The sequence below is a fragment of the Pinus tabuliformis genome, chromosome 9, assembly GCF_031772625.1.
Source record: "Pinus tabuliformis cultivar Carrire ecotype Pingquan chromosome 9, CPIR1, whole genome shotgun sequence".
NCBI lineage: Eukaryota > Viridiplantae > Streptophyta > Pinopsida > Pinales > Pinaceae > Pinus > Pinus tabuliformis.
Genome location: NC_142307.1, coordinates 887,941,674 through 887,951,999, shown reverse-complemented (window position 1 = coordinate 887,951,999; position 10,326 = coordinate 887,941,674).

Genomic DNA, 10,326 nt, shown 5'->3' with positions numbered 1-10,326 from the left:
GTTTCTCACAGGTCGAGGGGATCAACTACGATGAGACTTTTTCTCCCGTAGCAAGGTACTCATCGATTAGATCGATGTTGGCACTATCAGCTCAGATGGGGTGGAAGATCCGCCAAATGGACGTGAAGACAGCATTCCTCAATGGGAAGATTGAGGAGGAGGTGTACATTGAGAAGCCAGAGGGGTTCAAGACCTTCGATCATGAGTCGCATGTGTGCCGACTTAAGAGGGCTTTGTATGGGCTGAAGCAAGCACCCCGTTCTTGGTACACCTGGATAGACAGCTATTTCACCGAGTTGGGCTTCACCAAGAGTGAAGCAGATGCGAACCTTTACCATATCATGGTAGAAGTAAACCATTGATCATTGTTCTTTATGTTAATGATCTGATTTTTACAGGTGATGATTAGCTGATCTAGTCTTGAAAGGAGGACCTTGCAAGAGAGTTCGAAATGAAAGACATGGGTCTTATGCACTACTTTCTAGGCGTGGAGGTGTGGAAGAAATATGGTGACGTATTTGTGTCTCAAGGCAAGTACGCCAGTGAGATACTCAGGCACTTTCACATGGAGAAGTGCAATCCCATGCAGACTCCTCTAGCTAGGAACTGGAGGAAGGAGGATGCTACTTCAAGGGAGGTAGTAGCTACTATTGTTTATCGGAAGCTAGTGGGTTCACTTATGTATCTAGTGAACATACGACCCGACTTATGCTTTGTGGTAAACCAGCTGAGTCAAGCTATAGTTCAATCTACCAAGATGTTTTGGAAGGCAGTGAAGCATGTGCTGAGATACCTCAGAGGCACATCTCAGTTCAGATTATGGTACAGACGGACAGAGGGAGTGAAGCTTCAGGGCTTCACAGATGAGGATTGGGCATGGATTCCATCAGATCGGAAGAGCACTTCTGGAGGAATCTTCAACCTTGGTTCAGTTGTAGTTTCCTGGTACAATAGGAAACAGAGATCAGTTGCACTTAGCTCAATAGAGGCTAAATACATGGTTGCTAGTCAGGCTGCATGTGAGGCCATTTGGATGTGGAAGATTCTAGTGGGATTGTTTGGTCAGAGGATGGATCCAACATGATCTACTGCGATAATTAGAGTTGTATCAAACTCTACAAGAATCTAATTTTTCATGACAGGCCCAAGCACATTGATATCTGGTATCACCATCTTCGAGACTATGTGGTCAAGAGGATCATGTTGTTGCTGTATGTTTCGACCAAGGAACAAGATGCAGATATTTTGACTAAGACATTGTCAAAATGCAAGTTCGAGTTCCACAGAGACAGGATTGGGTTTATTGATAATCCCTTTCTTGTTGAGAGGGAGTGTTGAAAATATCAACAAGAAATGCTAAATATAGAAGTGCTAAATTTAGTATTGCTATAAATAACATTCCATGATACCTTCCTATTTTAGTTAGTCCCTGAACTAAAATAGAGAAGTAAAATTCGAATTTGATCTTAGCACTTGTTTGTAAAATAATTAACTAATTCACCACGAGTTAATTAGTTGTAGAAAATCAAACATGAAGTCTATTTGGGGACATGCAACAGTTTCTCCATTAATTGAGGAATTTATCCATCAGTTAAAGAGATAAGGATGAGTTGTAATATTGAGTTGTAATTAGTTGGCTCAGTTAACTGAGTCAAGTCCAATTAGATTAATTCAAACAATTTGTTGAATCAATTGTGAGTTCAGTTAGTTAATGCATGCATGCATGCATGCATGTAACTGCTGCACTTTGAATAACTGAATATTCTTTCATAAATAACTCATGCGTGTCAGTTCAGACAGAGACCCAGTTGAGATCAGATGGAGGGGCAATGTATTATCAGTTGCTAGAATATTCCATTGTGAATATCTATTGCATGCAGAAGGAATTCTTTCCTTGAGGATTGTGCAGTTACTTCTTTAGGTTTTGTGAGTGTGATGAGGCCAATTCACACATGTGACATCATTGGACCCCAAGAAAAATTGCGCAAGGAAATAGGAGGCTTGGAGGGCTTCAGGAGGACATATATAGTGTCTAATCAGTCTGTGAACTGTATTGTTTGATTGTAGAGAGAGCAGGATAACTTGAGAGCTGATTCTTTTTGTAACTTTAACATATTTCCACTTGTATGATAATACAGAGATTGGGGTTTTAGGCTGAGGCTTTCCCCAAGTTATTTCTTCTGTGTTATGTGTGATTGATTTCTCATTCTCAGTTATATGTGTTCTCATTGGTTTTGCTCATATTCGATTAAGTTTCTGTAAAGTTTGTTGTAGAAGTAGATCTTGTATTTTGCTTTAGTATATTGCATAATTTGTTGATCTATAGTGGGAATTTCTATAGAATAAGGCTGCGACAAAGGCTTCATCAAAAGTGGTGTGGGGATGTCCACGACCCCTGCCTCTGTCGCAGTTCATCGTTAGGTGGAAGAAGAGCAACGTCGCAGAGCCGAAGCCAGGGGAGATGGAGGGAACCTAGGAGAGAATGACCCGGAGAAGAAGATGCCTAGAGGCAATCATCCTTGTCTTTTTATTTTCGAAGTGAGTGAGTGGGAAATTCAAGTACGAGGGACTACAGGTGCCAGCAGGAGAATTTACGAACCATGGCTGCCACTTGTTGAAAGAGTTTCACCAAGTGGTAACTGTCATTGATGGATCTAGGGAGACGCGTCGATCCTCCCATTAGAAACTGGATCCAGGGGCTGTATGCATACATTTTATTTTTATTATTAATATTTTCTAAAATAGTACATATCAAATCCATATTAAGTAGTGAAAGAATTACAAATCTCCCCCATACATTGAATTAGAAAGCAACTGTTAATGGAATAAGAATTCTCTCAATCTTTCTCTCTCTATATGTGTTTCATGTTTAAATATTTTATTCAACATGCTTATTGAAATAATTTTTTTATAACCCATATTAAATTTTTCTTTGTTAATGATATTTTTAAAATCTTATATTATTATTATTGTTGGGTAATTTAATTAACTGTTAAATTACTTGCATTTATATGTCAATCCGGGTACTTGAGCTTGCGAAGTACACTACATTGTATGTGCTAGGAGATTAGCTTTCAATATTTATGCATAACTGAAATGAATTGGAAACTTCAAAAGGAAATTAGATTATTTAATATAAACTACGAAAGTACTACGTTTTTGGAAAAGAATAATGTTAAAAAAAATATTATTGATCTAAGAAAACATGAGATTTTAACCTATGAAAGCATAGAGATTTTGTTCTAAAACTTACAAACTTTAATCTATGGAATCATGAACATTTTAATCTAACAAAACATAAACATTTAATCTATGGAAATAATGATTTTTTTAACCTATGATAAACATAAACAATTAATCAATGTAAAACAAACCATTCATGAGAATATGAAAGAAATGGAAAGCATCTATATTATTCTCACAGATCTCATGGGGGGCCTCCTGAGAACTGCAAGGTGTTGAAAACTCTGATCAAGGGAAGAGATTTAAATCACCAATTTCATTCAGAGCTGTGCCATATTTAAAAATAAAAAAATAAAAAAATAAAACAAAAAAAATCAATGAAAAAAATAGAGTTCTTCTCCTTCAATAAGCATCAACAATTACAAATTAAGAACATCCTAGGCATCTCTGATCATCCCTCCTCTCATCAAAGAGACTGTAATTTATAGAATTTTGAAACAATTACCAAACTCGGAATTTCTTACTTGAGTTTTGGTCATGAGATCAAATCAAATAAAATTTCATGGATTTTTGGATCAAAGATCAACCCAGATCTGATCAAACTTATCTCTATGCAATGAGTTTGCTAAAGAACAGCTCATTGAGGCCTTTTTGTTGACTATGCATTAAATGACAATTTGGAAAATCGTATATCCACGTAATCTACAAAATAAGGCTCCAAAGAACTTCGAAAATCTCTCAAATGGTAACGAATTTCAGAAAACTTCTCACTAACAACGTAATTGGGCCCATGTTGAACAAAACCCATGTTTGTTTTTTTTCTGAAATTCGCTTTCATTTGCTCAAAAAATGTGTTTGAAGTTGGCTGGTCAAAATTTCTATGCTTTTCCCTTGATTTGATTTTGGAGGTCCACACGTGCAAGCTGGGTGGAATTTGACCAATAAAAATTCATATCGGAGCTTCTAGAAACCAATTCCAAGTGTCGTATTTCCTTCTAGAGTGGTGCTACTACCTCAACCATGTAGATAGCTACAGAATCTTGACAAAACTGCAACAACTTGAACTTTCTAAACTGTCATTAGTAAAAACATGCACAATTTTTCTTAATTCATTAAAAATAATGGAAATAATAATAACAAACCATGTAAACATGTATGCAGGAATTTGGTGCGTTTATGAAGAAATGTGGTTAAAAATGATCACAATGGGTGAATGGAATGATGCGAAAATTGATGGTTTCATCAACAAAATCATGACAAGTTGGAGGCCCAAAATTACCCCACACCGGAGATTTTTCATGTCCTCCTGCAAACAAAGCATTACAAAGTTTCATAATCCAATTGGTTCCTTGTGTTCCTTTATTCTGTCATTTCAACTAATTCCTTGACCAAAGCTCCAAGAGAGCAATATTGACCCTCTATCTCAATAAGATGCACTTTTCTCTCTCCATTTTTCAAGATTACTAATCTGGTATCATAACTCTTTGTTTCTACACTTGCTTGTTGTTTCATTAGAGTAAGAAATAAGAGTTATACATCCTCCTTTGAAAGTCAAACAACTTGAAGTCTTCACATAATAGGTTGCTCATGGATGCTATAAAGGTAGAGACGATGCCTGTTGATTTGCTATTCTCTAATAAAACAAACATCCCTGCATTACTTAATAGCCCCTTGTACATTATCATATACAACTTGTGTGAAGAGAAAGGGTGCCCAAAAGTAGCAGATCCAAGTACTTTTTCTTTGTTGTCAAAGCCTTTGCAAATTCACGTAGTTTTTTTAAATATAGTTCTTTCAATAACTTGGAAACTATTTATGAGATTCTTGTCACTACTTAATTATGCACAATTTGTTCAATCCTTGGTAGAATGCCATATTGTGAATAACACATCAAGATTCTTACTACATCCATAGAATGTGCTTTCCATCCTTGTGAGATTAATCCCATTAGTATGGCTGGAAATAGCCATAGATTGCAGCCCATAATGGTTGTCTTCTTATCATCCATGCATAGCAACCAATCTTATTTCAACAATGTTATCAAATAGTTTCTTCAAGAACTCACAAACTAATGAATGAAGAAGACTTCCCAATGTGAAGCTTTGACAAGATGAGTTGCACATAACACAAAATAAGAGTTGTTGGTGAGGGTTATACAACTTATCAAAGCCCAAAATATGCTTCCAAGTGATTTCAAGAGTGTGTGAACAAAGCCTTGTTGCAACCTTCTTCTTCTTGTGGCTTTGTACTCATCATTTCTTGGCTTCCATTAAAAATTTGAAGATGAACAATATGACAAATTATTTTTGTGTTCCATGTACCTTTTGATCATGTGCTACAAACATGTACCATGAAGTCAAGATTTTCTATTTGTAAAATAATTCTTTTTCTCAAGAACATCATGTTGATGGACCATTAATGAAAGCATGGATTAACAAGAAGAGAGTTTAAGAAAGAGAGTGGCAAAAGCATAGAAGAACATCGTTATGACCATGGAAAATAATGAGATGATTGCTTGAGTGGCAGGACTTTGTTCATAAAGAATCAATCATAGCGTGTGGGATTGGTTGTTAAAGGGTATGACAAAACATAATGGGAGATAAATTGGAACTACATGTTTACAATAGCTTTTCATCAAAATTTCTAGAATTTTTAACAAATTAAAAAGTTTAAGACTAGTTTTACCTCAAGTTTACCTTTTGGAATTGGAGAAGAAAACACGATCTGATGTCTAATTTGGTGTTGACTTGGCTCAGGTACTCTGCTCCATGTTGCGTTGACCACCACTTTGACCTTGCTCCACAAAATATATCTTTTTTCATGTAGTAGACTTGTTTTTCCAATTTATCTCAAATTGTAGATCATATTCTCCTGAAATTTTCTGAGGTTGTTACTATTAATATTATGCATCTCCCCACAAAATATCTCGACCAATGGGTGCATGGATCTCGAGAAAAATGAGAAATTTCTACAGGTGAAAGCATACAATTTCTTGAAAAATACACACTACAACTTCCTGAAATTTTTTGTATTTATTTACCCTACCTCAATTCATTTACCATAAAAATTTCAGGACCAACGGATGCACGGTTTGCAAGTTATGATCAAATCAATTTCTGCCCTATTTCACCCTTCACACTGCCCAACGTTGCAACAAAAACATATGCCACAAACTCATTTTAAGGCCAAATTGAGTGTTTCAAAAGATAAACAGTGTATTTTTATATTTTTTACCGCTACATGCCTCCATAATCCACTTTTGATGATGAAAAGGAGTTGTTGTGCAAAAATACCAAATTTTGTCCTAATTTGTGCACAGTGATAAAAATTGAAAATCTGCCTTAAAAACCCGCTAAAAAGTCCTGGGAAATCACACTTTTCTTAATTTTTCCTGCGTCTTACTCAACTTACCATATTTTGAGGAAACCCAAAAGCTCAGAATTTTTTATTTATGCTCCAAACTCTTGCAATATTTGTGCCAAAACTGCCTCTGGACCTGCATCTTACTCAACTTACCATATTTTGAGGAAACCCAAAAGCTCATAATTTTTTATTTATGCTCCAAACTCTTGCAATATTTATGCCAAATTTCCTCTGGAACAAGCTGCTACAACGACAAAAAAGGTTGTTACAGAAATAGCTGCAGAAACTGCAACTTTCCGTAGTTGTTGAAAAAAATGTTAATTCTTGCAGAAAGTTGTTTTCTCCAAGTTTGCACTGCTGATTTGGATTGTGTACTACATGTTGAAGTAGAAACCATGAAACATAATGCATATTGACTTAAATAGACCCAATTTTATTAATTTTCTTGAAAATGAAATGAATGAAAAAGTGTTGTAGTGGTGCCATCATGTTGTTGTTGAATGAAAACAAGATGAACATGTTGCTACAAGAAACCAATAAAATATACAAATGCAAGTTGTTGTTGACTCCATAAAACCATATATTCTTCATCAAAACCAAAAATCATGGTACAATTCTTACCATGCGAATGAATGTGCCGAAGTCGAGCATGGAAAAAAACCATTGGATTACCAATCACTAATGAAAATCGTTAACCAATGTGAGACGACTCACCGATAATGTAAATGAGTGTCAAGGTACCTGAGTGCATCTTGACAGAGATGAATGAATGTGTTGAAGTCGAGTCACCTATAAGATTTGACAATCAAGAGACATTGTTGTATTCCAATTGTTGTCAACGAGGAGGCTTTACATTGATGTATGCAAGTTCCAAGACACTCCAAATAATCTCTGATCTTGATCCTAGATAAGGTGTTGAGGTCGATGGGACAAGATTTGTTGGAAGGTGGGCCTTAACGAATCCCACATGATCCAACTCAAGCATAGAACCGAAAATGATTTGAAGAACAATAATAAAAGATTGAAACCATCATAAAATTGCAGAACTTATTGTGAGCTTTGCTCGCCAGTTACCTGGTTTTTAAGCAAAACTCATGTCCAATTGCGCTAGAAAGTTAGTTTTCTCGATAGGACTTATTTTTCTCTTTACTTTTTTTATTTTTATTTTTTATTTTTTATATGTCCTACTCTACTTGAAAAAGAAATCTTGTTCAAGTATATGAATACTTCCAACGGAACCATGTGTGTCACAAGATGATAGATAAACCCATATGCATGTTTGAAATATACACTTTGATATGTACCAATATATGAGAGACCAACTGCCTTGATTGAGATGATGTTAGAAGATACTGAAGAATGGAGTATTGGGATCCAACGACTGTCTTGAACCAAGATTCAATGTAATATTGTCTTCCCTGGCTTCCTGCTATCATGCCATGCAAGTCTTTAGAGATGTGATCTCCATTCATAGAATATGGTGATAGGCATGCATGAAACTTTTCAATCTTAGGGTCCACCAACTGCTCTTAATCGACAAACATCCATGATTCTTGGAACTTATATGAATATTATTCTTCTGGTTGTTGTTCTTCAATGGAAGCTAGAGAATCATTTTGTAATACCTCAAAATTGTAAGTGGATTGAGGTGTTTTATTGTTGGGGATTCAAAATGGTTGTGCAGGTAGTGGAGTGGGAATGGATCTTTGGGGTGTTTGTGTGGTTGGTAATGAGAAAGGTTGGATTGAGGTCAACTGATGGTGAAACTGGTGTTGTGGTGGAGGTGAATGGTATGGATAACATTGATATTGGTATTGAGGATAGTGAGGGAAAGATTGAGGATATGGTGGATTTCCTCTATAAGGCCCTTGCCAACCTTGTTGCCAAGATTGGTTTTGAGATTGGGATTGAGATGGCCAAGGTTTCCAAGGCAAGGGTGTTTGCCAATTACTTTGTGATTGTTGTGCATAACATGAATTAAGATCTTGCATCATACCAGATTGATGAGTCTGCCATGGTCTTCTTGGAGCTACATAATAGGATTGTTCCAGTGTTTTATTTGCTCCTTGGTAAACTACCTTTAACCCTAGTAATGATGGGAAATCTTTAGTAGTATGTGATACTGCACAGATTTCACAAATTTTAATGTTATCAAGTGGACATTCATGTAAAACATGTTTTTTTCTACATTTAGGGAAAAATATAAATGAAGCAACAATCTCAACTTTTTGCTTTTTTTTTCATTCTTAGCATTTTAATTTGTTCATTTAAATTACATAAAAATGTCTAGCAAATTGTTAACTTCAGTTTGACTTACCAATCCTAATGTTGATTTACTTATTGTTGCCATAAATGGATCTTGAGGGGATCTTACATACTTTGTTTTTCCTCTTGATATGTTTTTGCACAGTTCACAAATCTCTTGAAATGACAATTGAGAGACATCTTTGTTTCCCACTAGGTTAAGAAAATCAATCCATTCATCCCTTATATCATTTAGTAGGAGAGTTTTTAATGTGTCTGATCCTAAATTATGCAATTTAGATCTTTTGATATTATAAGTAAATCTCTCCACTAAATCTTCGAGGATTTCATCCTCTTTTTGGTTCACCTTTAAGACTTAATTTCTAAGATCATGGTGTATGCAATAATATTTATATTTTTCCAAATATGCTCTTTTCATATCATCCCATGTCCTTATAAATTTTTTTCCTAAAGTCACGAACCATTTAAGAGCTTTATCCTTCAATGTTGCCAGAAACAAATTCAATTTTTGAATGTGTAATGAGGAACCATAAGATCTACAATTTATTTCAAATTCAAAAAGAAAGGTTTATGGGCCTTCTGATCTCATACCTTGAAGTTAGGAAGTACGGATGGAGGGATGTTCTTCATATGAACAATGACATTATTTTCTTGAATGGGAAATCCAAAAGGATCTTCCTCATTGTCATCATCTCCATCCATTTCTTCAAACTCTTTTGTCACCTCTTCTTCTACTTGCAAAAATAAGAATTCATGACATGGATGTGTGGCTCTTACTGCACCACATGATATAGTGGGGGTGGTAGGTGATTGAAGTTTTTTTTTTTTTTTAAATGAATCTACCTCTAGGATGTACTAAAATGAGATTACTCTTATGCAATTGAATGGATGCAACTAAGAATGAGACGTAATTGAAAGCTAACACCTATTTATACTTCCCCAACAATGCCGCCAAAATGTTGGGTAATTTAATTAACTGTTAAATTACTTGCATTTATATGTCAATCTGGGTACGTGAGCTTGTGAAGAACACTACACCGTGTGTGCTAGGAGATTATCTTTCAATATTTATGCATAACTGAAATGAATTGGAAACCTTAAAAAAAATTAGGTTCTTTAATATAAACTATGAAAGTACTAAGTTTTTGGAAAATAAATTAATGTTAATTTCTGTATTCAAGCTTCTGTGATCCATAATGAATTAAGCAAAGTCTTTCAGTAGAAATCACATAAGAAAAAAATTTGGTCGACGCGTTTCGTGCCATATTAAATCACCTGGTCTTGATGATGAACCACACTTGTTGGTTCGAAATGCATCGGCCAAAAATTTCTTTTATGTGATTTCTACCAAAAGACTTTACTTAAATTAATGTTAAATTTTTATTTTTTATTGATCTAAGAAAACATGAGATTTTACCCTATGAAAGCATGGATATTTTGTTCTAAAACTTGCAAACTTTAATCTATGGAATCATAAACATTTTAATCTAGGAAATCATAAACATTTAATCTATG